The sequence below is a fragment of the Lactuca serriola genome, chromosome 4 (assembly GCF_051521515.1).
Source record: "Lactuca serriola cultivar US96UC23 chromosome 4, Lser_US96UC23_V15, whole genome shotgun sequence".
NCBI classification, from domain to species: Eukaryota; Viridiplantae; Streptophyta; class Magnoliopsida; order Asterales; family Asteraceae; genus Lactuca; species Lactuca serriola.
The window spans coordinates 60753556-60773813 of NC_136411.1; positions in this window are offsets into that span (position 1 = coordinate 60753556).

A 20258-nucleotide genomic window follows, 5' to 3' on the forward strand; every position below is an offset into this window, starting at 1 on the left:
ATCTGGTGAACACGTAATTCAAAACATCCGGTGAACACTTAGTTCTAAAATACCTAGTGAACACCCAGTTCAACAACACCAAGTGAACACATCTAGTCCAAAAATACCTAATGAACACATTGAGTTCAAAAAATACCTAGCGAACACATAGAGTTCAAAAATACCTAATGAACACATTGAGTTCAAAAACACCTAATAAACACATTGAGTTCAAAAATACCAAGTGAACACATAGAGTTCAAAAATATCTAATGAACACATTGAGTTTAAAAATACCAAGTGAACACATAGAGTTCAAAAACACCTAATGAACACATTGAGTTCAAAAATACCAAGTAAACACATAGAGTTCAAAAATACCTAATGAACACATTGAGTTCAAAAATACCAAGTGAACACATATATTTCAAAAATACCTAATGAATACATTGAGTTCAAAAAAATGTAGTGAACACATAGAGTTCAAAAATATCTAATGAACACATTGAGTTCAAAAACACCAAGTGAACACATGGAGTTCAAAAATACCTACAAATTACGAACCTGTTAACTTTTCATTGGATTGTCTAGAACAGTCTGTGGTCACCATCTCTATTCTACTAGTTAACTAGAACATTGATATCATTAAAAAAATTTATCATTTCGTCTCACATCAACTATTTCATCTACCCATGTTCTACCCAACATATTTGTAGGTGCAAATACATATACAATTTAAATCATTTAAAAACCTGTATAAAACATTCATTCAACATTTATCTCAAGTAAACAAACAATGTATTATCACATAGCACGTATTTCATAGCAAACACTTCATATCTATGTGTTAGAAGAAAGTAACTACACAGTCACTTGATAAAACGATGATCGGACAACACTATGACTCTTCAAGTACTATTCTTTAATGAACCCGGGATATCTCCACACACTGGGCTTCTCGCGGGCAGAGCTTCAGCTTGAAACTCTTTTCTTCTCGGGATCTTCGTAGCGTCGGGACTCGCTTCAGGTATCGTGGATGATACTGGGGCTTCGGGGAACTAAAAGATGGCTTAAAAATGAGTAGAGTAGGAGAGAGGTTGAGAAATTAGCAACCAAAACCGGCTGCCTTCGATTTCTATTTATAGGGATGACAATTTAGTTTTGACGTCATGAACCATCATTTCACGTCGTGACCTTGGATGTCATCAGGTGCGCAGCACTGAGTTCACGTCGTGAACCCCTTTTTCACATTGTGAACTCTGACACAGTGTTGGGGTTCACGCTCCGAACTTCAGAAATTCATAACTTTCGCATACGAACTCCGTTTTCGATGTTATTTATATCCACACGTAAATGAGATTATGCTCTACAACTCTCATTTAGACTCCGTCGGCTAATTTTGAATTTAACTTTTATTATATTTATTTTTAGTAGGCCGGGACAGGAAAACTCCGTTAGAAATTCATAACTTCTTCATCTGACGTGCGTTTTCATCTGTCTTTTTACCGTTGTGAAGACGAATTGTAATGAGAAATCGAATAGGATCAGAGTTAAACAAGCTAAAGATCAATCAAGAACATAGAATGTAAATAGAATCTGGTTTCAGCTCATATTACTCTCAAATGAACAAGAGTACAAAAATAGACAACATACCGGGAAAACTTGTTATCTAACTCTAAGTTCAGTTCCTATTTATAGGAAACTGAGAGTACAAAAAATACTAAGTCTAGGAGTTACGCTTCGAACATAAAATGACTTAGTAAATACATTACATACGAAATAAAGCAAATACACTTCGACTCTTTACAACAAGACTTTGACCCTAGCAATCTCCCCCTTTGTAAACGAGTTGAGCTACTCAGTTCGTGAGAATCTGAGTAGCGAAGTGCATCATCCTTCTGATTTCCGAATACCAAGTTAACACTTTCTTCAACTCGGTTTTATCTCCTTCATTATTCTTCGTACAACTATTCATACGAACAATGAAGTTCGTATATTGTGAAGTTGTGTATCTTTCTATCTCAGCAACTTGGAATAAGAATCTTTTGGCTTTCCCCTTTGTATCTTTTCCCGCAAATGCCATGCCAAAAGGTTTTAAGCATATCTCACCATCTGCATACTTCTTTAGTTCTGGTTAAGGCTTAAAAGGTAACATAGAAACTGTTATTTTTCTTTCCACACCTGAAGCCAACTCTTCGTCCGTCAGGGCCAGACAATCATACTAATTGTCAATGAAAATTTTAGTGTGAGCAAGACCAAGTCTGAACACATCCTTATTTGTAACCTTGAGTTGAGATGCTTTCATATCCTTCAAGATTAATGCAAATTGAATCAGATTATTCAAGTTCATTAGTGGAAAATCTGCTACACTGAAATCGGCTTGTTGATTGTTCGCACGAACTACATGATACCTAAAATTTTGTATCATGTCTTCGATCATGACGTCTTTCTTTATTGCAACAACCTCCTTGATTTTGATAAGAGACCACACCTCTTCGGGCTCCTTTCCAAGTACAACATGAAAACGAATTTTCATGTGTGTGTAGTCATCAGCATTTTCAAACTTCTCGCTTATTTTGTACTGAGCCATAATGAGCATCATTTCATTAATAGGGAAATCAAGTTGATTCATGTCTGTGTTGGCAATGGAATAACTTTTCTTCGGCTTCTTTTCAAAGGCATACATATGGTTGAATGGAACCCATGCACCCCTGTGACAGCAGGTGGGGCATTATGTGGAAACATCTGAGCAAACTTTGTTATGGGAGCAACTAACTTTTGTATTACTTGATCAAGAATGTTTAACTTCTGAGTAAGAAACTCAGGAGTTAAGAATGAAGTTGGAGTAGGCTTAGAGACGACTTCTTTCAACTCTGCAAGTAAGGCATTCAGTTTCACAAACTGATTTTTGTCTTCAGTTGCCTTGGCTTCGAACGATGGTACAGTTTCTTGGAATGATTGTATGAAAGTAGTTACAACCCCAACTATGATATCAACTTTCTCCTGAATCGAGTTGTAACGATTATTCAGTTGATGAATTTCACTTGAAAACTCCTTCAATTCTTCAAGTTTGAGATTCACATCCTCTTGTACCTTCTTCACATCTTGTACGAAGAGAGCATGCGTCTCTTTTGTAACATTTTGATGCTCCTTTAACGAAGAGTTATACAGATCATCCTGAGATTTGATTCAAAGTTCATTATCTTTTTCATTTACATCAAGTTGATGTTGCAGACGATGCTCTACAGCTTTTAGCATCACATCAACTTTTATTCCCGATACAAAATGCTTTGCACCCGAGTCCGCTTGAAATTGAAGAATAGAATTAAGTTTTCGATTGAGAACTTTAAATTTTATTCCTGACATAAGCATATGATCAAGAATATCTTCTTCCTCTGAATCGAAGTGCAAGTATTCAAATGTTCCTTCGACACCTCCTCCTTATGTTTCATCATCGGAATGAGGCTTTTGTGGTTCAGTGGATTGTGATGAAAATAGAGTTGTGATAGGTTGTTGAAGGATATTGTCAAAGAGTGGGGATGAGATGACAGTGGATATAGGAAGAATGAATGGTGGTAACGAAACCAATGATGATGATGAAATGATTGGTAATGAAGTAGAAAGAGAAATGGGTTGTGAAACGTCGACACTCACTGAAACATTTGCTCCCATATCAGATACGTTAGCAGGGATGTTTGAAATAGGGACCTCCTCAGAAATTGACTTGGTCACCACTATTTCGAGTGGAATAGTTGTTGAAGGTTCAATAGAAATAGTAGAAGCAACTGATGAAATGATAGGAACAAAATTTACCATGGGAGAAGACAAAACAGGTGGTGTATCAGGGGCCACTTCGTTTTCGGACGAATCATCACGAAGAATGATTTTTCGTTTGTACCGCTTCTCTGTGATATGTTTGGCTACATCTTGAGCTCTTCGTTTCTTAGATGATGGAGAAGCAGGAGCAGGGATCTCCCGAACAATGACCCCTTTGCTATTGACTTGAGCTTTACGAACTGTCTGTGAGTCATCAAACGAAGTTCGTTTGTTTGGCATTTTTCGTAACCTTTTCAATACTCATGACTTTGATGGCATTACCTCCTTCGAAGGCTTATCAGCAACAAACTCTTCTGCCCTCTTTGTATCACTTTTAGGCTTGTTCATAGGAGACTTAGATGTAGACTTTTTCATATTTGTAACTGGTACCTCTACTTCATCAACCTTAGACTTCTTGGATTGTTTAGAAGTTCTAGCTTCGACTTTAAGCAAAACCCCTGTTTCCACATCTGGATTAATCGTCTGCAAATACATCACAAGAACCTTGTGAGTAGGATTCACCTTCTTTAGCATAGCATCTGGAATTCGTGCTACACTTGGAAAAATATTCTCATCATCCTCCACAACTTTGGGAAACTGATACTTTGCAAATTCAGTAGTAGTTTCATCAGCGGGGACTTGGATTCCCTCTTTTTCATACACTCTCTCAAGAACAAGGCTCCAGTACCTTGCACACGAAATCCCCTTTACTAGATTCGTGTTCTCCAGAATTTTGCCAAATGCCTTCCACAACTGAGTGGCATAGTCAACACTCAAGTCATAGTAAAGACCCATTACCATTGCATAAACTTCCAGTCTGCCCTTGTCAAGTCCTATACTTCTTCCCTTCAAGCATCTAAGGTAAATTCCAAATAAGAAGTTCCACATACAAGGAAGTCCTGATTTCTTGAAATCAATAATTTTTTCGAGTGGGGGCTGGTGACCCATATCGTTGAACATGTGCATGATTTGTGGATTCGTAGGCTTGAAGAATGGTGGAGAGTTAGGAATATCCAGAAACTGAGTGAACATATTCTTCGTCAATCGAACACTTTTCTCATTCATCAGATTGAAAGTAATGACATCTATAGCCTTGTTATAAGAAGCAGTTGAGGCAGCCATTGACAACCATGTCATCGGGACTTTAAATGAGTTGAACATTGCAGTTGCTAATCTAGATCCTTTCAGGGCAACGATCAGCATTTTCAATTCCTCAGGATACAATGAAACATTGGCCTCAACTTGGTAGTTGGTGCTTTGAATTTTCATCAAAGGTTGAGATTCAACCGTATCAGTGTTGGAGTTCTGAATAGCAGACATTTGTAAGTTCTTGAAAGCTTTTGAGAGAATTAGAGCTTTTTGGTCGTCTGTGAATTTTTGATCGCGCAATGATCAAAGGAAAAGGATTTTCCTTTTATATGTAAGCTCAAAATAATTTGAACCGTTAATCATTAAAGAGTAGGTCACCTCATTCCTTGAAACTCGCACCAGTAGCCGTCTATCCCATCACGCCTCATAAAGTGCCTTGAAACTAAGGCCAAGTTGCCAAACGATTACCTTAGACTGTTCGTGAATACAAAGTTGATAAGATCGAACCCTTCAGATTGGAGGCTAGGCTCTTTCGTTTTTGGGATTCGAAACGAAGTCATTTGCCAGTCATATGAAATCTTCAGCCTAAGTTGGTATTACTTAGAACCTCAATGATTTTGTGAGTGCAGTGTGCCAAAGAAAAAGATAAGAAGCAAATTAACAAAATATTTAGGTTCTGTGATGTCTAATATTTCGACACGAAATCAGTTAAACCCCAGGCAAAGGTTGCTTCGCTAATTATCAAGAGAGATAATCAATAGCTTGTGTATGTTCCCGTGAAGTACAATCGAATACTTATAGAGAAGTATCAAAGGGATTCTTTTTCAAGGCTTCAAAGGGTAGCTTACGAATTTCGTTACATATCATCCTAAACATAAGGTGAGTAATTGTAATCGAAATTACTTGTTTGACTAGTGTAGTCAGTGACAAGTTGCTTTGGAATATTATGTAAAAGTAACTAAGGAAAATAATTGATACTCATACGGAAATCACATCCAAAGAAAAATATTTAAGCTGGATCTTGTTGGGAAACAAATGTCGTGGGCTTCGAACATTTGATCAAGACCTCTCATACAAAAGAATGTGATTTGGAGTATACGAAGTTTTTGGTACAAAAACAAGTGTTTCGTAAGAATCTGGAACAAAGTTCCCTGTCAATTCCTTGATAATTTCGTATATTTGGGTTTCACTTGCATCACAGTCTCATGAATTAAGATGATTAACGCAGATTTTTGACATGTCTAAGTCATGATTGGTTTGATCAATGGCCTCTTGAACATGTGTCTTTGTGTGTGAAAAGTGTTAAGAATTTTGTGATGAAAAAGATTGTTAAAGATTCGAATGTACCTCTATTAGACTTAGACCAAACAGTAAACTCTTAACTCATTTGAGAAGAGTAAGGTAGCTCAGTGACTAATGCGAATGTAAGCCTGATTGGGAAGAAACTTTTGTATGAAAAATTTCATTAAGGCTTTCGTAAACACACATTGAGTCTTTGGAGGCGTGGGTCGACATGCTGCAGCATGCTTCTAGGGACATCTTAACTAGTGCATAGTTTGAAGAAAAATACCTTCCCTAAGAAGCATAAGCATGACCCTTGAAAAATTCTTCGTGTAAACATCCTTGATACCTGAAAAAAAAATAACAAAGTAACAAAAATCTTTTTGGATTTTATATTTTAAAAAAAAAAATTGATTTTGAACTTTTCGAAAAATAAAACATGCAACAAAAGAAAATCTTTTTGGTATTTTTGAATTTTCGAAAATGATTACAAAGAAATGAAAATATTTTGGTTTTTCAGTTTTTCAAAAAATAAAACACAAACTAACAAAATTTAAAGATGATACCAAACACACAAAAATTTTCAACTCCAATATACAAAAATGAAGCGTGTCGAAGCGCTGAATTTGAAGAGTAACCTCTGAATGGTTAATATGATGAGCCTCTGAATGAATCATTTTGCCTCTGAATAGACACCTTTTCACCAATAAGAGCTTCGTTAATTTTGTATGAATGATCCTAGTACATAATTCACATCTAACATTCCCAAACCTGCCAAAATTCTCATAAACGATTTTTCTTCAAGAGGTTTTGTGAAAATATCAGCAAGTTGATCAGTTGTTTTCACAAAATGAACTTCAATATTTCCTTCTTCAACGTGATCTTTTATGAAATGATAACGAAGAACAATATGTTTCGTTTTCGAATGTTGTATTGGATTATGACAAATGCGTATAGCACTTTGTGAATCAAAATACAATGGAATCTTTTTCATATTGATTGCATAATCACGCAACTAGCTTTGAATCCATATAATTTGAGAAGTGGAAGCAGCAACAGAAATGTATTCAGCTTCAGCAGTGGAAATTGCAACACAAGTTTGCTTTTTCGATTGCTATCTGACAAGTTTCCCATCCAATAATTGACATCCTCCAATTGTACTTTTTCTATCAAGAGTACATCCACCAAGATTTGAATCCAAAAAGGCTTGAATGAAAAATCCAGATTTCGAAGGATACCACAATCCTAACGAAATTGTTCCTTTGAGATAACGTTTGATATTTTTCACAACTATTAAATGTGGTTCTCTTGGATTCGCTTGATACCTAGCACAATTACATACAGAAAACATGATCAAGTCTACTTGCTGTTAAATAAAGTAGAGAACCTATCATGCTTCTGAACAAAGTAAGATCAACAGCAGGTATATCTAGCGAAGGTGTTAATTTCGTAACAACTGCCATTGGCACTCTTAGCTTCGTGCTATTCGTCATTCCAAACTTCTCAAGGAAGTTCTTCGTGTATTTTTCTTGGTTAATGAAAATTCCTTCTCTGCTTTGACGAATTTTTAACCCAAGAAAATTATTGATTTTACCCATCATGCTCATTTCGAATTGACTTTTCATCAAATTCTCAAATTCACTAGACAACATTGGGTCGGTAGAGCCAAAAATAATATCGTCAACATAAATTTGAACAAGCATTAGATGATTCCCATCTTTCTTACGAAATAATGTGGGGTCAACTGATCCTTGTTTAATTTTCGACTGTTTTAAGAAATTGGTAAGTATTGCATACCATGCTCTTGGTGCTTGTTTTAACCCATAAACAGCCTTATCTAAGATGTATACATGATTAGGAAATTCTTCGTTAATGAAACCTGGTGGTTGTTCAACATACACAGTTTCTTTAAGCTCTCCATTCAAGAATGCACATTTGACATCCATTTGATAAACATCAAAGTCCTTATGAGCTGTATAGGCTAAAAATATTCGAACATCCTTGAGTCTTGCGACAGGGGCAAAGGTTTCTTCATAGTCGACACCTTCTTGTTGCGAATAACCTTTAACTACTAGCCTAGATTTATTTCGAATGATATTGTCTTCTTTGTCAGTTTTGTTTTTGAAAATCCATTTTAACCCGAAAATCGAAACATCATTTGGTTTTGGAATTAATCTCCAAACCTTATTTCGTTCGAATTCAGCAAGTTCAGATTGCATTGCAACAACCCAATCTGAGTGTTCCATAGCAACCTTAACTGTCTTTGGCTCAAATTTCGAAATAAAAACATTAAACATTCATAATTCTTGATTCGTATTGAGTACCTCATTTTTTGCACGAATTTGAGCTCTTGTTAAAACTACATCTTGTGGATTTCCTATAACTTGCTCTTTTGGATGATTTCCCGTCCATTTCTCAAGTGGTGGATATGCTGGATCAAATTCCAATGGTACATCTTCATACATATCTTCATTTTCAGATCCTGCAACAGAAATATAATCATTAAATTCATGAAATTCATCATTTTGATCAAGATTTATTCTTTATGTTTCATTATGCTCCCCCTCAACATAATTGTCATTTTGATGCTCCCCCTCGAAATTATCATTCATACTACTCTTCTCCCCCTCAAAAGGATGCTCCCCCTCAACACTTGAAGGTATATTCGTATGCTCCACCTCCATACGAGCATCTAGCATACTTTCACCATTTGTAATAGTATCCGAAGTTAGTATTGAATCATCAGTATGTTTCGAGGATTCAAGTGTTTGATTATCAGCAGCATTAACTTCAGCATCAACAGCCCTGTCTGGGACACCAAAAAGTAAATTGTAATCAAAAATCGATTGAATTAATATCTTCAGTTTGATTATTTGATTCATTAAGAATTGATTTTTGTTCAAACCGTCTTTCCACTTGTTTGACATAATAGTCATCAAAAGTAAGATTGAACGTTTCTTCAATTTTTCGTTTTCGTTTGTTTAACACTCTATATGCAACGGAATTGTTCGAATAACCCAAAAATATTCCTTCATCAGCTTTAGCTTTAAATTTTGAAAGATTATCTTTGAGGTTCATTATGAAGCACCTGCACCCAAAAACATGAAAAAATTTGACATTAGGTTTTCGATTGTTTATTATTTCATATGGAGTGATATTAAATCGTCTATGAATAAATGATCGATTCTGAGTAATGCATGCTGTTGAGATAGCTTCGGCCCATAGGTATTGAGTAAGATTTGCATATGTCAACATTGTTCTTGCCGCTTCGCATAATGACCTATTTCTCCTTTCGACTACACCATTTTGTTAAGGTGTATATGCTGATGAGAAATTATGCGAAATCCCTTTTCCATTAGAAACGAATCTAGCACATTATTCTTAAACTTAGACCCATTATCACTTATGATTCTTCGAACATTCTTTTTCAGACTCATCTCTATTTTCTTGATAAATTCGATCATTGTTTGAGCAACTTTAGATTTTAACCTGAGAAAATATACCCAAGTGAATCGTGAAAAATCATCAACTATAACCAAAATGTACTGTTTCTTGTTGAGTGTTTTAACAGTTGATGGTCCACAAAGATCAATGTGAAGAAGTTCGAACGATTCAACAATTTTCGAATCTATGATAATTGGATGTCATTTACGATGTTGTTTTCCTTGTTCGCAAGCTGCACAAAGAGTATTATTGTCAAATTTCAGCACAGGTAAACCATGAACTAAGTCTTATGTAACTAGCTTATTCAAGTTTTGAAAGTTAAGATGTGATAAACGCCAATGCCATAACGAACTAACATCATTTGAAACTTTCGAAAGTCGACAAACATATGGTTTGCCCACAATTGGTTTGATATCAAGCGTGAACATATCTCCATACCGTTTCGACTTTAACAACACTTCATTCATTTCAACTTTTGATATTATGCTTCCTTCTTCATTAAACACAACTTGATTCCCAGTGCCCACAACACGTTGCGAAACACTTATTAAATTATGTTGAAGACCTTCCACATAAGCAACTCGATTCACTACGAATTTGCCATTTGTTACTTTTCCATAACCTTTGACTATCGACGAGATCTTCTATTCTCGTTTAGATTGTTTTGGTAGAAACCACTCGATCTCATATTCAAACTTTGGGCTGCATATCGCTAAGTCGAAACTTCGAAAAATCATAACTTCCTCGTACGAAGTCAGATTTAGCTGTTCTTTTTATGCACAATCTCGGTTTAACGTATTATATGAATTTCGTTTAGATCACCGATGCTAAATATTCCTCTATCGTAAATTCACTATTTACGTCACACAGTGTCGTACCAGTTCTGTCACGAAACTTCGACAAGTCATAACTTCTTCATTATAACTCGAATTTCAGCATTCTTTATATTTTCGGAAACCTTGCCACGACCACTACAACTTAGTTAATATTATTCATTCTAAATAAACTTTTATCAAAAAGTCACTTTTGATGCTTATCGTCTCTAAATCAACTAGCCCAGATTCTACGGGCGTTACAATTATCTCCCCCTTGGGATGTTTACATCCTGGAATCATCAACGAAAATAGGGCGTGTATACTGATTCCATACGTTATATTTTCACCCTAGGTAATAATCATAACTTCTATGTTTCTTCGAATGAGTATCTAACTCTTGGACTTCTTTACCGCAGGCGATGCTCAATCTTGCACCCGCCCTTCGTACTAAGTTGGACTTTAAATCGTAACTTATGAGTTGCAAAATAAATCCTTATTGAGGACTCCTTCTTCTTCTTAGGATATGTACTTTCCTTTATCTATTGTAATAGATCGATGGGTCATGTTCTAATGACCTTTCATCGGATGATGCAACGCCTAGACTCAAGTCTCTTAGGGTCAAATTCCAGAATGAAATATACCTTCCTTCATATTCTAATGTGATATAATCACGTTTTTAGCATGTAGCATTTCCAACTACAAACTTTATTAATAACGAGCACGATACCAATGATCACATTGATTTCAATCTTCTGACTTCAGTCAAATGCTACATTGAACTTGGTTCTCGGAACCATGTAACAAACTCATCATAGTCGGACTCAATTCGATATGACCACTAGGGTCAGAATAACAATCATTTGCTTAGTCATTACCGAAACAATGGTAATGACATACATGAACAAAACGAGACCAATCACTAGCTTCTTGGTAACCTTGTGACTTTCCCTGATCCAAGCGTGAGTCATGTGATTCCAGTAGTATAGATCTCTACTACTATTCACACCTACTCATACTCATCCCAAGTATTGTCTCGCAGTCCCCAAGTCTTAAAATCACCAAACAATTTAACACATACGAATATGTCCAATTAATCATAAAAAATTTCCTAGACTATACTAGGAATTCTTCCATGCGTATATTCAATCATCAATTCTACTTCAACTCGGTTGGTGATGGAAATTCCAGACGATGGGACAACTTCAAGAATTACACCAATCGTTGCATCATCCTGCCAATCGAAGGTGTAATTCAGACGTATCGTACTCCTCTAAACATTATGTTATTTTATCAGACATATTATAAAGGCAAGATACCACTCTTACGATATCTTCCGATAGGTATCACTCACTATCATAAGCCTTTCATTTCCTCCGTTTACTCAATTTTCTATGAGTCTTCCTCATAACGTTTTGTAAACCCAAGTAAACGTTCGGTGCACCGAGCGAGAATTTAAGATAAGAAAGCTTTATTTATGATAGACATATAAATCTCCTTATCACTCCGAAACGTTTACATGCTAGTTCTAATACCATGGTCGTACGCTTAGAATCCTAAACACATAAGGTTTCCAGACCCGGTCGACAACAGACCATAGATCTGAACAAATAATATCATAGATAGCAAACATATAGCATTTAGCACATAAAAGCACTTTAGTCATCTTTCCTAAAATATACTAGTGCTCGTGTCTTAAAATATGGTAGACACTCATCTCATAATTATCACTTAGCATTCTAAGTTTAAGTCTAGAAATCCTACAAATTCCTAGTTCGCTTAAACTAATGCTCTGATACCAACTGTGACATCCCCAAAATCACGGCCAGAAAAGACCGATTTTATTATGCTTTTAAACTAATTTCAAATTAATCCTTTGATTAAAAGAGTTGCAGAATTTGTTCCCAAAACAAAATATGATAAGAATTTATCAAAGCAATTCTTAAAGAAATGTGTTTTCATTATATAACAAAATCTTGGGATGTCATGTTCCGATACATACCAAAAGCATAAACAGAACAAAATAAACCTTACAACAGTTATGTATAACTACTGGCCTATAATCCAAAATCTCTCGTTATGTCAGCCAACTTATGCTCTTGTGCCACCACCTGTAATAGAAAGAAAACTAAGTGGGTCGGGTTTGGGAGCCTGGTGAGCATATAGGGTTTTCAACCCACAATAATATAAATATTATATTTAATCATCAAACAATCAACTCAATTTCCCATCCCCATTACCTCCTTTATATATTAAGGATTTACCCTAAGAATCAATTATCCTTCACTCATTCATTCCTAAGGATTGACCTAAGGAATTGGCACAAAGTTCATTGCTGCCTGTGGTTCATACATCTGGTGAACACATAATTCAAAACATCTGGTGAACACTTAGTTCTAAAATACCTAGCGAACATACTTAGTTCAACAACACCAAGTGAACACATGGAGTTCAAAAATACATAATGAGCACATTGAGCTCAAAAACACCAAGTGAACACATGGAGTTCAAAAATACCTACAGGTTACAAACCTGTTAACTTTTCATTGGATTGTCTAGAACAGTCTGTGGTCACCATCTCTATTCCACTAATTAACTAGAACATTGATATCATCAAAACTTCTTATCATTTCGTCTCACATCAAATATTTCATCTACCCATGTTCTACCCAACATATTTGTAGATGTAAATACATACACGTCGTGAACCCCTTTTTCACGTCGTGAACTCTGACACAGTGTTGGGGTTCGAGCCTCGAACTTCAGAAATTCATAAATTTCGCATATGCACTCCGTTTTCGACGTTCTTTATATCCACACGTAGGTGAGATTATGCTCTACAACTCTTGTTTAGACTCCGTCGGCTAATTTGAAATTTAATTTTTATTGTATTTATTTTTAGTAGGCCGGGACAAGAAAACTCTGTTAGAAATTTATAACTTCTTCATCTGACGTGCGTTATCGTCTGTCTTTTTACCATTGGACCACTATCAATGAGATCTTCGATTCTGTTTTAGATTGTTTCGGCTAGAAAACCCCTCGATCTCATATTCAAACTTTGGGTTGTATATCGCTAAGTCGAAACTTCGAAAAATCATAACTTCCTCATATGAAGTCAGATTAAGCTGTTCTTTTTATGCACGCTCTTGGTTTAACGTAATCTATGACTTTTGTTTAGATCACCAATGCTAAATATCGCTCTATCATAAATTCTCTATTTACTTCACACAGTGTCGTACCGGTTCTGTCGTGAAACTTCGACTGGTCATAACTTCTTCGTTATAACTTGGATCTCGACATTCTTTATATTTTCGGAAACCTTGCGACAACCACTATAACTTAGTTAAGATTCTTCATTCTAAATAATATTTTATCAAAAATTCACTTTTGATGCTTATCGTCTCTAAATCGACTAGCCCGGATTCTACGGGCGTTACATAATAGTCATTGAAACAATACACGTGGACGAGGGTGTGGTTGTGGCTATTTTAATCCAAACCAAAGCCATAATCAGAACCATAATTCTGGTCTTGGATAAGGTAATAATCGTGGTCGTGGACAGAAAAGAAATAATTAACAATCTTCACAAAGAAAAAATGTTTATACACAAGATATGGCTAAAGTGGCAAGGCATGATGCTGGGACATCAGCTAAATCTGATGATTCATGTTATAGATGTGGTAGCACAGGCTATTGGTCAAGGACCTGTCGCATACCTTCACATCTATATCAACTTTATCAAGAGTCCATTAAAGGAAAAAAAAAGTAAACCTCATTGATAATGTTGAAAGAACTCCGCTAACTATTGTTAATTTCCTTCAATGACATGGAAGACATAAACTAAAAATTTCTATTATTGTTCTAATAAACTTGTTTTTTGTAACACCGTAAATTTTCAAACAACATTTTTTTTATTTTTAAAACTCTTAATCACATATAATAATTCTCAAAATCTCAAGTGTCGATGTCATAACATAATTCAAATACTTTTCAAAAGTAATTATTCAAATCCAGGATCCTCGTTTATGACTCTTTTCTCTTGTGTGTACAATCGAGCTGCCGCCTTCCCGCGATCCTGATAAGAACCTGAAACACATAACACATAACATGGTAAGCACGAAGCTTAGTGAGTTCCCCAAAGTACCACATACACATATTAGCCACTCGAGGTTATAACTCTGTAGGACCCTCCGGTCCAATGTGTCTCAGTGGGACCCTCCAGTCCCATAGCTCGTTGGACCCTCTGGTTTCAATATTACGGGCCCATACTACCTGCCACATCTACCCATACTTTCTACATGGATCATCTCGTAGTTCCTAACTAGCTGCTCAACCTTCTCGATTACCCATCCTGACGCGCGCGTTCGCTTCCCAGCGAGATGCTCTACTCTGTCAGCACGCTCGTCTGACCATAGTCACCCCCTAGGCTCTTCCTAGGTCCTCACACTTCTCCGCCATTAGCTGCCGTAGAACACCTAATGATGCCAGCCATCTACCCCCTGAATATCGTCATATTCACTTGGTAGTTGACTGCCATTATCGAGAGTTCCACAAAGCACGAAGCAGGCAGCATTCGGGCATCGAATAATCTCTACGAGCACATAAAACCCCTCTAAGCTATTATCCTACTTGCTCTCCTCATGCCCGAAGGATATCACCGAACTCAAGTAACTTCACCCCACGCGGGCATCTGACTACCCTCTCAGTAGACTCCACCCGTGCTCATCTAGGTATCTCTCCTAGATTACTCCTCTACTAAAATCCTTTCCTAAAAAGGATTCCTGCGTGATACTCTTACTTAGCACATACTCGAAAGAACATCACAGATACCAGCAACTCCTAGGCTAAGGCATCACAAATCAGGCCACTCTAGTCCTAAAATATGAAATACCTAGCCTACTCTCTAGCATGCATAACATATCTCATAACAACTTATAACACGTAAGTAAGGGTATTTTGGGAAATCACCATCCGAGCGCCGGCTGATTATACACACTGCTCGTTTCCTCGTACTCACTTTCTCAAATACTCAGTTTGAGTCCAGATTTGCTCGAAGGTGCATCTAAATCCCTCAAACCAAGGCTCTGATACCAACTTGTAACACCGCAAATTTTCAAACAACATTTTTTATTTTTAAAACTCTTAATCACATATAATAATTCTCAAAATGATCTCAAGTATCGATGTCATAACATATTTCAAATAGTTTTCAAAAGTAATTATTCAAATACAGGATCCTCGTTCATGACTCTTTTCTCTTGTGTGTACAATCGAGCCGCCGCCTTCAAGCGATCCTGGTAAGAACCTAAAACGCATAACACATAACAAGGTAAAAACAAAGCTTAGTGAGTTCCCCAAAATATCACATACACATATTAGCCACTCGAGGCTATAACTCTGTAGGACCCTCCGGTCCAATGTGTTTCAATGGGACCCTCCAGTCCCGTAGCTTGTTAGACCCTCTGGTTCGGTCTGGTTGAGCCTTCCGGCCTCATATATCGTTGGACCTTCCTGTCCAGTCTGGTTGAGCCTCCCGGACTCATAAATCGTTGGACCTTTCGATCCGGTCTAAATATCCCATAGCATAATATCACATAGACAAGATGCATAACTTAAGTAAGCACATAAGACCTTCCGGTCACACATAAATACCACTCTAGGTAACGTATAGTGAGAAGACTCACCTCGGATGATGAACAACCCCTATAAACGACGTTGCTATGCACCGGCCACTAACTCTGTGCCAAGCCCACAATTATCTCATTTAGATCTAATTCAAAACTCTCACTCATTGGGTCTAGAGGTTGATCAATTACCAGCCCATCAATGTCCTAAACCCATTAGGCCCACCAAGGCCCAATAATAAATGGGTCCTCTCAAGGCCCAATTCTCAAACTAAATGGCAAGCCAAACCCAAGGGCCCAAAGCATAAATATATAATTCCATAGTCCAAGACTCTATTACATCAATCCCAAAATCCAGGCCCAACACTCAAGTCCCAACACGATCCTTAGCCCAAAAGCCCATAGTGGGGTTACGCGGGGCGTACCCCCTTTGGTACGTGCAACGTACAAACTCACACATGGGACTGATCGGGGCACCAACCCAGTACGCGGGGCACACTAGGATTTACGTTGGGCGTACGCCCAGTTTTGCTTTAGTTTGTTTTATTGGTCTTAACCAGTTAAGACCTTAACTCATCTCTTGGATCTAGACTTCTTAATAGATTTTATTCCATAAAGTCAGGGACTTTAAGCCTTTGTATGGCTGATGTGGTCTCAAACACACAAAACACTCATTCTCTTTTCTCATTAATCCCTTATCTCATGCATGACTTGATTCTCACATCCAAGATCTCATTTTTATGGAACCACTCTATCAAAAACACTCAAAAGGACAGATAATGGGCTCTGGACTTTAACAAATCATAAAGCTTCAAGCTTTGGGACCAAAAACCCTAAAATGGACCATACTATGCACAAATCAAAAGGAACACGAAAGCTTTAATCTTTATACCTTCAATTGATGCTCCATCCTCTTAAAAGCTCAGATCCAAAGCCTGGACTCCAACTCCTTCCCCTTTAATGCTCCTTCTTCACTCCAAGGACTCACAAAGTCACCCTAAAGGCTCTCATGCACTCACAATCTCATATGGGCGAAGACTTAGGCTTTTTAGAAGGTTTGTGTTGGATTAATGTCTAAGTCCATAACTATAATTGGTAAGACTTGACTCGACCCGACATGGTCCATTTGGGTAGCATGGCATCATGCACTTGGATAGACTATAATGAGAGAAATAAGACACTTATGGTTATTAATATATTATAAGTTCTAGTATATTAATAATAAGAATAATAAGATTATTTAATTAGTATTTATCAAGAATTAATCTAGGATTAATTAAGTGATCAAAAGAAGACTAATTAAATATATGGGTTCATTGTGTAAATCATCCATACTTGTATAGTGGGCTAATGCTCCATGGATAATCAAGTTGGGCTAAAACTCATAGAATGGTCCATGGATGCTCCATGGTGTATTTGAACCCATGGATCCAAGGAAATGGAAAGTCATGACAATTAGGGTTTACCCTAATTGTAACACTATATAAAGATCTTATTCTTGACCAAAATCGGCCACTAGAGTGTGTAAAAGAAGGGCTAGCCGATTTCATGAAGTGTAGATTTCTCTCAAGTTATTCCAAGTGTATTTGGTGTTGTGTGAATCATTTGAGGTGTCACACTTAGGGCACTAGGCACTCAAGCTTCATGAAGACTTTCTACATCAAAAAGGTATGTATTCTGTCTTGTTACATTGATAGTTTTGTATGCTAGATTAGGATAATACCTTGGATGTTCAGATTTGAATGTATTATAGAGAAAACATAGATCCAAGGTATTTAGGGTTGCATGTACACTTAGGAGTGTTAGAATGCTCAAAACCCAACAGTGGTATCAGAGCCTAGGCTTGTTTTCTTGTTATACTTACAAAATTGCTTAAAAAAATCAAAATTGTTGTTGTCTGATCATCAGAATCGGCGAGTGCATCAGGAGAATCGGCGAGTCCATGCCTAAAAGGTGATCAAATCGATCCAACTCGCCGATTTGGTTCATGCACTCGACGAGTTGGACCCCCAGACAGCATAAATTCGACTTTTTTGGCTGGAATTGGACTAGGAACATTACCCTAAGATGTTTTGAACTTATAAACTTGTTTTTGATGTGGTAATGTTCATGCTAATCCAATTTCAAAGATAATTGTCAATAGATTCATGTTTTGTATTAGTTTAAGGTTTAGACTAATTACATGAAAAAGTTTGATTTGAATTATCGTGTGCTTATGAGTTGCTTAGATTAATAGAAAAGTTGAGTGAAATAGTTATTTTCAATCCAAATTAATCTAAGAGTTGATTCTAAAATGCGTTTTTGTAACTTGTCCTCAAGTTATATGAAAAGTCACATTTAAGTTTCATAAAACTCATAAAAGTTGGCAAAGGTTACAAAATGAAGAGTCTAGTTCTAATTAAATGGTGTTATGACTCCATAATTTGTCCTCAAGTTATGGAGGACCAAGAGTCTCTTCATTAAATAATAAATTAAAAAAGGTGTAACCTTAATTAATTCCATAAGTTATAAAATAAAGAAAATTTAATTCTTTTATTAGTTTAAAGTCTTCCATAACTTGAGGACAAGTTATGGAACTTGTAGAGTTTTTGGATTAAAACTACTTTAAACACATAAGTTATGGAATTAATTAGTTTTGAATAGTTTCAAAACTTGCCCTCAAGTTTTGGAATTTGTAAAGTTTTCTCTTATGAATACTTTAATTCCAAGTTAGCCCTTAGAATTTTAAAAGTTAAAATTCAACCCTTATACTTTATAATATTATAAGTTAATAATATATATATGTATAAGAGTAAAGTCAGTCTTACCGCTAGTACGCCTCATTCACGAAGCCGGTCTATAAAGTGGGTATACGGTTGTTGCCTATAAAATGGCAATTTAATGGGTGTCCACTCTCACCCACCGCTTGCTTGACTAGTGGAGGGTCGTTAGCCGAACGGGTATGACAGTACTAGAATTCTCCCTTCATTAAAAGTATTAATGATAAATACTAAGTAACTAAACTCTTAATAATACACAATCTTAGTTACTTAAGAAAATGTGAATAAGGTGCTAATCCATGAAATTACACTTTGCACTTTGTTTTAAGTCGGTTAGTGGAGCGTGTGTGGTTAACCGGCACACTAGCTCGTATTTAACAAGGTAGGTAAAGGGTAACTTAATGTTTATCTTAGTATCGATGGAGCGTGTGTGGTTAACCGGCACATCGATTGAGGGGGTGAACACTTAAGGGTACCAAGTAATTTGCATGGTTACTTCACACCTTGTTTTGTGATCCTCGGCATCCCAGTCACAAAACCTGAAGGGCACACTCGAGATTGAAACATGCCATTGAACAGTTCAATGAATCTCAAAGATCTAGGTGTTTCAAAACCAATTAAAACCTAATAAATCATTTCGTTTATCTTGGTGGAAATTGGTGAATCGTCATTCACCTACCTTCAAATATTTTATAGCTTGAATTACGGCATACCTCTTCTAAGTTATAAAATAATTTGTTGGGTCCTAGCCTTAATATTTCATATTGGGTGTCATATTAAGGACTTAAGATCAACTATCTTGAATATCTCCCAAAAGATGTCTGGTTTAGACATTTATGATCTTCCCAAATCTCTTGAAACAAGCTTTCCTAATGAAGATGATTTCCCATGGATATCATACTTCTTCACCTCTTCAAATTATTCTCCCTAACCCACAAGTTCTTGAAAAGTTTAAGGTCACTCAAGCCCAATTGGCAAGGCAAGGTCTAGGTGTGGTCACGTCTTGTAGATGTAGTCACATATTGACAAGTCGGGAGAGTTGCGTGTCAAAGTCTTGAGAAAGTTGGTGGTTCAACTACTTTCTAAGTCACATAGTGAGTTCTTTTGGAGCACCTATGAAACAGACTATGACAACACCCTTAATGATCTTATCTATTTGTTAAGATCAACTTCCTTAAAACTTCATGGACATTGACAATAGTGACACAGGAAATCCAGGAAAGCATTCTCTTCCCAATGGAAAGGGATCGGCCATAGTCAACTCGGTTGACCAAATGGTAAAGAGAAAAGCTAAGTCTGTGATAGTCCCGTGTACCATTATCAAAGGGTCCATATGTTTATATTGCCAAAGGAAGGGACATTGGTTACAAATCTGCCAAATTTACCTAAGGATGTTGAAGTCAATAAGTTTGACTCTACTTCAGGTAAAGTCCACTATCTAACTCTGCTAAGTT